Here is an 8,675-nt window from a genome sequence, read left to right as displayed (position 1 = left end):
ATGGACTTCTGGCAAGCGATGGGCTGCACCTCACAACGGTTGGGAGGAATGTTTTTGCCAAAAATCTCAGAAACCTCATCAGGAGGGCTTTAAACTGACTAATGTGGGGGAGGGAGACAGTGCTCCTGAAGGTAGGAGTCTATCAACTGATGAAGATGATCATCCAAATGTCATAGACCAAATGGAGCAAACAGCACGCAGACCTGGTGGTGGGAGGAAAAAATCCTTAAATAAGAGACACGGGGGAATGATTAATGGACTTCAATGTCTCTACACTAATGCACAAAGCATGGGAAATAAACAAGATGAGCTTGAGCTCTTGGTACAGCAAACTAAATATGACATAATAGGCATCACTGAAACCTGGTGGGATAAGTCCCACGATTGGAATGTAAAAATGGAGGGATACAATCTATTTCAGAGAAACAGACCAGACAAGAAAGGAGGAGGAGTGGCATTATATGTCAGGGATGTGTATACCTGTGAAGAGATCCAAGATTTAGAACCTCAAAGCCAAAGTGAGAGCATTTGGGTCAAAATTAAGGGAGAGAAGAATAACAGAGACCTCATTGTGGGAGTTTACTATAGATCCCCAAGCCAAACGGAGGACATAGATGATTCCTTCCTGGAACAGATGGCCAAACATGCAAAAGGAAGGGAGATAGTAGTAATGGGGGACTTCAATTACCCGGATATTTGTTGGATGTCAAACTCAGCCAAGAGCATAAGGTCAAACAGATTCCTCACTGGCCTTGCAGACAACTTCATTGTCCAGAAAGTGGGAGAAGCAACAAGAGGAACAGCCATTTTAGATCTGGTACTAACCAATGCTGATGACCTGGTTAGTGGGGTAGAAGTGGAAGGATCATTAGGCGCGAGTGATCATGCTCTTCTGAAGTTTACTATACAGCGGAAAGGAGCAGCCAAGCATACTAGGACTCAATTTCTTGACTTTAAGAAAGCCGACTTCATAAAACTTAGGGAAGTGCTGGGTCTCAGGCTTGCTAGAGAGGTTAAAAGCAACAAAAAAGGCTTTTATGGGTATGTTCGTAGCAAAAGGAAGAACAAAGAAACAGTGGGGTCACTCAGAGGAGAAGATGGTGAAATGCAAACAGGGGACACAGAAAGGGCTGAACTCCTCAATGCCTTCTTTGCCTCAGTCTTCTCCGATAAAGAAAACAATGCCCGACCTGAAGAATTCAGAGCAAATGATTCAGTAGAGAAAACACAGCCCAGAATAACTAAGGAGATAGTACAAGAATACTTGGCTAGTTTAGATGTATTCAAGTCTCCAGGGCCAGATGAACTGCATCCAAGAGTATTAAAAGAACTGGCAGATGTGATCTCAGAACCACAGGCAATCATCTTTGAGAATTCCTGGAGAACAGGCGAAGTCCCAGCAGACTGGAGGAGGGCAAATGTTGTCCCTATTTTCAAAAAGGGGAAAAGAGAGGACCCAAATAATTACCGCCCAGTCAGTCTGACATCAATACCAGGGAAGATTCTGGAGCAGATCATTAAGCAAACAATCTGTGAGCACCTAGAAAGGAATGCTGTGATCACCAATAGTCAGCATGGATTTCTGAAAAATAAGTCATGTCAGACGAACCTGATCTCATTTTATGACAGAATTACAAGCCTGGTAGATGAAGGGAACGCAGTGGATGTAGCCTACCTTGATTTCAGCAAGGCATTTGACAAGGTGCCCCATGATATTCTTGTAAAGAAGCTGGTAAAATGTGGTCTTGACTATGCTACCACTCAGTGGATTTGTAACTGGCTGACTGACCGGACCCAAAGGGTGCTCATCAATGGTTCCTCTTCATCCTGGAGAAGAGTGACTAGTGGGGTGCCACAGGGTTCTGTCTTGGGCCCGGTCTTATTCAACATCTTTATCAACGACTTGGATGATGGACTCAAGGGCATCCTGATCAAATTTGCAGATGACACCAAACTGGGAGGGGTGGCTAACACCCCAGAGGACAGGATCACACTTCAAAATGACCTTGACAGATTAGAGAACTGGGCCAAAACAAACAAGGTGAATTTTAACAGGGAGAAATGTAAAGTATTGCACTTGGGCAAAAAAAATGAGAGGCACAAATACAAGATGGGTGACACCTGGCTTGAGAGCAGTACATGTGAAAAGGATCTAGGAGTCTTGGTTGACCACAAACTTGACATGAGCCAACAGTGTGACGCGGCAGCTAAAAAAGCCAATGCAATTCTGGGCTGCATCAATAGGAGTATAGCATCTAGATCAAGGGAAGTTATAGTGCCACTGTATTCTGCTCTGGTCAGACCTCACCTGGAGTACTGTGTCCAGTTCTGGGCACCACAGTTCAAGAAGGACACTGACAAACTGGAACGTGTCCAGAGGAGGGCAACCAAAATGGTCAAAGGCCTGGAAACGATGCCTTATGAGGAACGGCTAAGGGAGCTGGGCATGTTTAGCCTGGAGAAGAGGAGGTTAAGGGGTGATATGATAGCCATGTTCAAATATATAAAAGGATGTCACATAGAGGAGGGAGAAAGGTTGTTTTCTGCTGCTCCAGAGAAGCGGACACGGAGCAATGGATCCAAACTACAAGAAAGAAGATTCCACCTAAACATTAGGAAGAACTTCCTGACAGTAAGAGCTGTTCGACAGTGGAATTTGCTGCCAAGGAGTGTGGTGGAGTCTCCTTCTTTGGAGGTCTTTAAGCAGAGGCTTGACAACCATATGTCAGGAGTGCTCTGATGGTGTTTCCTGCTTGGCAGGGGGTTGGACTCGATGGCCCTTGTGGTCTCTTCCAACTCTATGATTCTATGATTCTATGATTCTATGCATACATCACTGAAGGAGGTGGTCTCCAGCAGAAATTTGAGAGTGTTGCTTCTCTCCTTTCTGCCAGGATACCTGATAATACCTTACTTGGTTGCATTTTCTGGGTAGCCTGGCCATTCCTTTGAGATGGTAAATACTTTAGTTCCTGAATCTCTTACCCATTTTGATAGTTTGCTCATCTTAACAGATACTTGCCAGACTGTATTTGCAGGGAGGTGTAAGCAGCCCCTTACAGTCCAAAGACAACCGGAAAGCTTTTCCCATTTCCTTCTTCTTTGCAGAGAAATATTTGAGGTCAATTTGGGAGAGTCAAAATGGCTTCAGGATTGCTCTCCTGTACTATTTTCAGATATGTGATTTATATACTTACATGCCTGTTTGCTTTGTACTGTACATTTATGAACATTTATTCTATATTTGAGAACTTAGAATTATTATATCAGCAGGATAACTCTAGGACCCTTGCGCATAAAATGTTACCAAAGGCCATTGAAAAAGGCACCAAGGGCCATGCCTTTGTCTATCCTGGGTTAGAGTGTCAAACTAAGCCTGAGAGACCAACAGGGGCAGCACGTCCTGTTTCATCATCTGAGGTGGAATGGGAAGCGCCACATCTGCCACGGGTGGAAGAGCAGCACTACCATTGGCACCAATTTTGGGCAAGATTGTGCCAATTTGGGGTTTCCATTTCCTCCCCTGTGCCTTTCTAACAGCAGCATAAGAGAGAGAGATTAAGATTAAGTACCTGTGTGTGGTCTTTCACATATCTTGCCAGGAAGAGATTCACCCATTTAACTTCTGTATGTCAGATTATAAAGGCACAGGGTCTGGGGCAGTAAAAGAAAAAAGCCAGCAACCCTTCTCAGATTTGGGAGATCAGAAGTTACAGTCAGGGTGAAGAAAAGGAAAAAGCACCCTAGAACCTTCTCAAGAACTTTCATTTTTTGCTATTTCACCTCCATCAGAAATACCAATGGACTCTGCCTCTGTGTCATAGGAGCCAACCGTAGGGGCCATGGGGGCTTCAGCCCCTGCAATAAAATATCTGAGGGGGCTGGGCCCCGACAAAGTTGATGGACATTCCCATTCAAATGGTGTGTGTACACCGTGTAATGTGATTGATTTTTGTGCAGGACTTACCTGGGCCCCCACAATATTTCATTCAAGTTGGCACCCCTGCTCTATGTGTCAGTTACTCCCCCCCCCCCACAGCCAGAAACATTCTGTTTGCACTAAATTTACCCAGCAGCATTACTTCATCTCAGCCCACTCACCCGAAACAGCCACGTTCAGCTAGAAAATCCCAGTCACAGATGTTCACTCACCTGTGGGCACCAACACAGGCCCTAAAGATAGCCATGGCACATTCAGATATTATTTCATGCTGGCCTGCTTATGCATGAATGCGTACACACAGCCCATTGCCCTCTTGTGTGCCCCTGGCCCCTGTTTCCCTTGAAGGCAGTAATAATATACAGTGGTACCTCAGGATGCGAACGGGATCCTTTGCACATCTCTTCGGTTTAGCTGAGTCTGACTGCCCCCTTGTGGCTAAATACTGCTCATAAGAGCAGGAAAACAGCAACACAGTGCCTCTTTCTTTGGGCTGTTCAAAACCTTTGCACTGAAGCAGATGGACCTATGGCAGTGTTAGCTTGGAAATGAAGAATGGGGGCTGGGGGCTGGCCTTGGGCAAAATGGCCATAGTGGACACTGAGTGGGCTCACTTTCTTGCCACTGTCGCCACTGGCCATCTGCATGCGTCTCCATCATGACCTAATCCCCATACTTCTCAGAAGGAGAGAGCAATGCCAGTGAAAACAGCTTCTCCTTCTCCCGGCTGTTGATGATGTGCTTGGATGAGGCTGGCAAGCAAGCGGCAAGGAGGAGAAATAAAGCAGACCCCCCCCAAGTGTCCCTATTTTCCAGGGACATCACTGATTTAGAGAATCTGTTTCTGATTTGATTCTAGATTTGATTCCGCGTTTCCTTAGGACATCCCTATTTTCACTGGAGAAATGTTGGAGGGTATGGAGTTATCAGACCCCGGAGCCATGTGAAGGCAATCCTGTGCATAGGGAAAGTTTTTTATGTTTAATATTTTTTATGTTTTTGTATCTGTTGGACACTGCCCAGAGTGGTTGGGGCAACCCAGTAAGATGTGTGGGGTATAAATAATAAAATTATCAATATGGAATGGGACGTCCCTATTTTCTTTGGAGAAATGTTGGAGGGTATGAGAAATGGGGGGGGGGGGTGTGAGCACCAGCAGGTCCCTGACAATGCCAGCCCCAGGCCCTGATCCCTGGCCTCAAGTTGCACCTGCTGAAACACTCCCTTTTACGCCCCCTAATATTTATTTCTATAAATAACTATTTGTTTGTTTATTACATTGCTGTGTCAGCAATCCAAGCACATAATCTGGGATGTTTACATGAACAGTGAAATATAAATGCAATTCACAATAAACACACTAAAACCAGAAGCGAAAAAGCTGGGCTAGGGGGCCTGATCCAGCAAGGCAATTGCTGAATGGGCAAAACGTTTGCTATCAGGACATCTCTGTAATGTTTCTGGGCACCAGGAATGAGAAGCAGTTTTATAAAAGAGGCCTTATTCAGAGGAGCCTCTAAGACCCTCTGCTAGAACTGAAACGGAAGGCAGTCAGCTCAGTTGGCTAAAGCACGGTGTGGATAACCAGGTTCGATCCCCATATTGGCCACCTGTATATTCCCGCATTGCAGGGGGATGAAGGGTCCCTTCCAACTTTACGACTCTAGGACTAAGAAACGCAGGACAAGTCCTCAAATTGCCAAGTCCTTAGCTTTAAGGGAGCATCACCAAATCACAAGCTCTGTCATTACAATCCCCATGACAGGAAAAGGCTTCACCTGCTAATCTTCCAAGTGCCCGGCTGCTCTTAAAGGCCCAGGAGCAGACCCTGACGGGAAAAGGTGGCAATCTGATCTGTATTGGTTGAGTGAGCTCTTCAAGCTGTAGACTGTAAGAGGAAGCTGCAGAAGGGCTTTGTCACACAAGGGGTTAAACTGACCTCCTAATGAAGAGGCTTTTGCCAGGTGTTGCCTTTTCACTGCTGCTCTATATAAAAGATCCAGGGGTCCCCTTTGTGGTTTAAGTATTGTTTGCAGTTTGTTTAGGGGAGATTTATCATACTTATAAAAATACACACAGTAACAGTGGGCTTTTTCTTTCGCTATGGCTGTGTTCCTTCATGTTTGGACTGTGGTTATAAGTGTTTTTTTGCTGCTTTCAGGTAAGGGCTAATTCTTTTAACAACGAGGCATTAGTGCGTCTGCTTGTAGACCTTGTGGAAGAGGAAGGGCCTTAGCTCAGAGCTAGCTAGCTGCATGCAGAAGCTCCTAAGTTCAGTCCCTGGTATCACCAGGAAGCGCTGGGAAAGAACCCCCACCGCCCCTTGCTTGAAACCCAGGAGAGCTGCTGCCAGCCAGACCAATGCTCTGACTCAACAAAACACGGATGCCTTTGTTCCTAACAGTTTGCAACGCCCCACCACTTGGCAGATACTGGGACCCACGCTGCTCCTCCTCCTCGGTTGAACCACTTACTCACTGGGTGGGTGGGGTCTGCTGCTCTGGAAAATAGCGTGCTTTGGCCTCACTGGCCAGGGGCTCTCTCTCTGGTATCGCTCTTAAACCTTTTGGTGGCCATATGTTTTAAGCAAGCTGCTATTAAGGGGGGGGGGGGGTATCCTGGGGTCTGTCTCGGTTAGGTAGCATGTTCAGCTAGGCTGCTTTCACACTCCCTGCCTTCTATCTGCACAATGCTCTGCTTAAGGATGACTGCTGCAAAAATAGAGTAATGTAGGTACTTGAAGCAGCAAAAAGTATGATATAAAATGCTCAATTATCTGTGTCTTATTCAACCAGTGTGTTATTTGCAAGTTTGCCATCCTGTGGTGAAGCCTAGTATTTATCTTCTTGACAAATCAAACTGAACAGCAAAGGTTCTTTTTTGGTCACTGGTGGCCGAAGAGTGATTAGTAGGGATACTGAATTAAATTTACATTATGTTTATTGTGCTATTCAGCGCTGGCTGTGGTGCAGATCTAAAACTGGTTTTAAAATGGTCACAGCTTCCCCTTAAGAACTGACTCCCATTAGCCCACCATCCTCAGGACTTGTTAGAAGCCCTGCCTGTCTTCAGAAGCCCTGAGAGTAGCCATAAATCTGTAATGCCTTGGTCACTTTCACACTATATGCTTAGAGCACATTTATACCACTTCAAAAAGTAATGGTTTCCACATCCCACAGCCCCAAAGAATCCTGGGAACTGTAGTTTGCCAAGAGTGCTGAGAGCTATTAGAGCCCAGTTCCCAGCACACATAGCAAACTATAGTTCCCAGGATTCTTTGAGGTAGGAATCTATGTACTTTAAATGAATGGGGATGTGAGTAAAGCATCAACCTAGGCTGTTCTGCATCCTGAAACAGCAGTAGGAGGCATAGCTCAGTGGCAGAGCACCTGATTTGTATTCAGAACGCCCCAGGTTCAATTGAATGGTTCAGGTAACAGGTGATGGGTGAGACTCTGGAAAGTCAGTGTGTAGAAGTTGGTAAACTAAATGAATAAGAAGCCTGGCCTAGTGTAAAGCAATTTCCAATATTTCTTGAATTTATATCTCACTTTTTACTTCAAAGAGACCGTGGTTCTCCCTCTCAGTTAATCCTCACTACAACCCTGTGAGGTATGTTGAGCTGAGAGGCAGTGACCGGCCCAGGCTCATCTAGTGAGTTTCATGGCTGAGTGGGGATTTGAATCCAGGCCTTCCAGGTCCTGGCCTGGGTCCCTTCTGGCTTCCTATGTGGCTAGCCTCCTCTTGGGTCCTTCCAACAAGGTGTGGATGTTGATGCAATGGGTGTGCCTCTCTCTAGCGCTGCCCGTACATGGCCGGGGAGACACCTTCTACATTGAGCATGCCCAGGGGAGTGACTGGGATGAGGCCAGGGATCCCCCTGATGACATTCTTGACATTAACCAAGGTAAGTACTTCTGCTGACTCTGAAGAGCACGTGCCCCCACCCCCTGCCTATAACTGATGAAACGCTTTACTTACATGCACTTTAATATGCTGATTTATACATTTTTGCCCCCATTGCCCCAGTTCAGTCTGCTGTTTTTGTAAGTTGGTTTGGCTCACTTTCATTAGTAAATTGACCAAAAGATAATAATCGCTATCATGCTCCCCACTTTTCCGCCTTGTGTTTCTTTATTTTGCCTTGTGTTTCTTTTAATGAACTGCCCCTTAAGCAGAGGCTGCCTTCCCAAAGGGGGGGCGGGTTCATGGCCATGCTATATGCAGGGGTGTACTGAAACCACTCACTCTACCCTGGTCACTGGGAACCTTATTTGGCCACGCTTTGGGCTTGATACTGCCAGGCATGTATTCAAGGATAGCTGCCAGTCCTAAGGGCTGGCACAGCTGGTGACTGGGCAGAACTGCAGCACTAGGGTGTGCTGGATTTTTCAGCTTTCAAATTCCAAAAATTCTACTCGAGTGCAGATCCCTGCTGCATCCAGCACAGATGGTTATTGGGACACTGTGTGCAACTTTTGTTCTCTTGCAGTGGATCCCATTGCATAGCTGTGGTTACACCCACACCACACATTTGAAGCCCGTGCCCCCCCCCCCCCAAATCTGGGAACTGTAGTTTGTTAGTTCTGTGAGAAGCAAACTTTAGTTCCTGGGGTGCTTTTTGGGAAAGCCATGCTCTTCAAACATATGGTGTGGGTGTGATCTATCAAATTCAGTGTTCACCATCTAAGACCTCTGATGCTGCCAAAATCAACCCAGAGATGGAAAAATGTGT

The sequence above is a fragment of the Podarcis tiliguerta genome (genome assembly GCF_965153285.1).
Source record: "Podarcis tiliguerta genome assembly, chromosome: 8".
In the NCBI taxonomy this organism is placed as follows: domain Eukaryota; kingdom Metazoa; phylum Chordata; class Lepidosauria; order Squamata; family Lacertidae; genus Podarcis; species Podarcis tiliguerta.
This window is presented reverse-complemented; position numbering follows the sequence as displayed.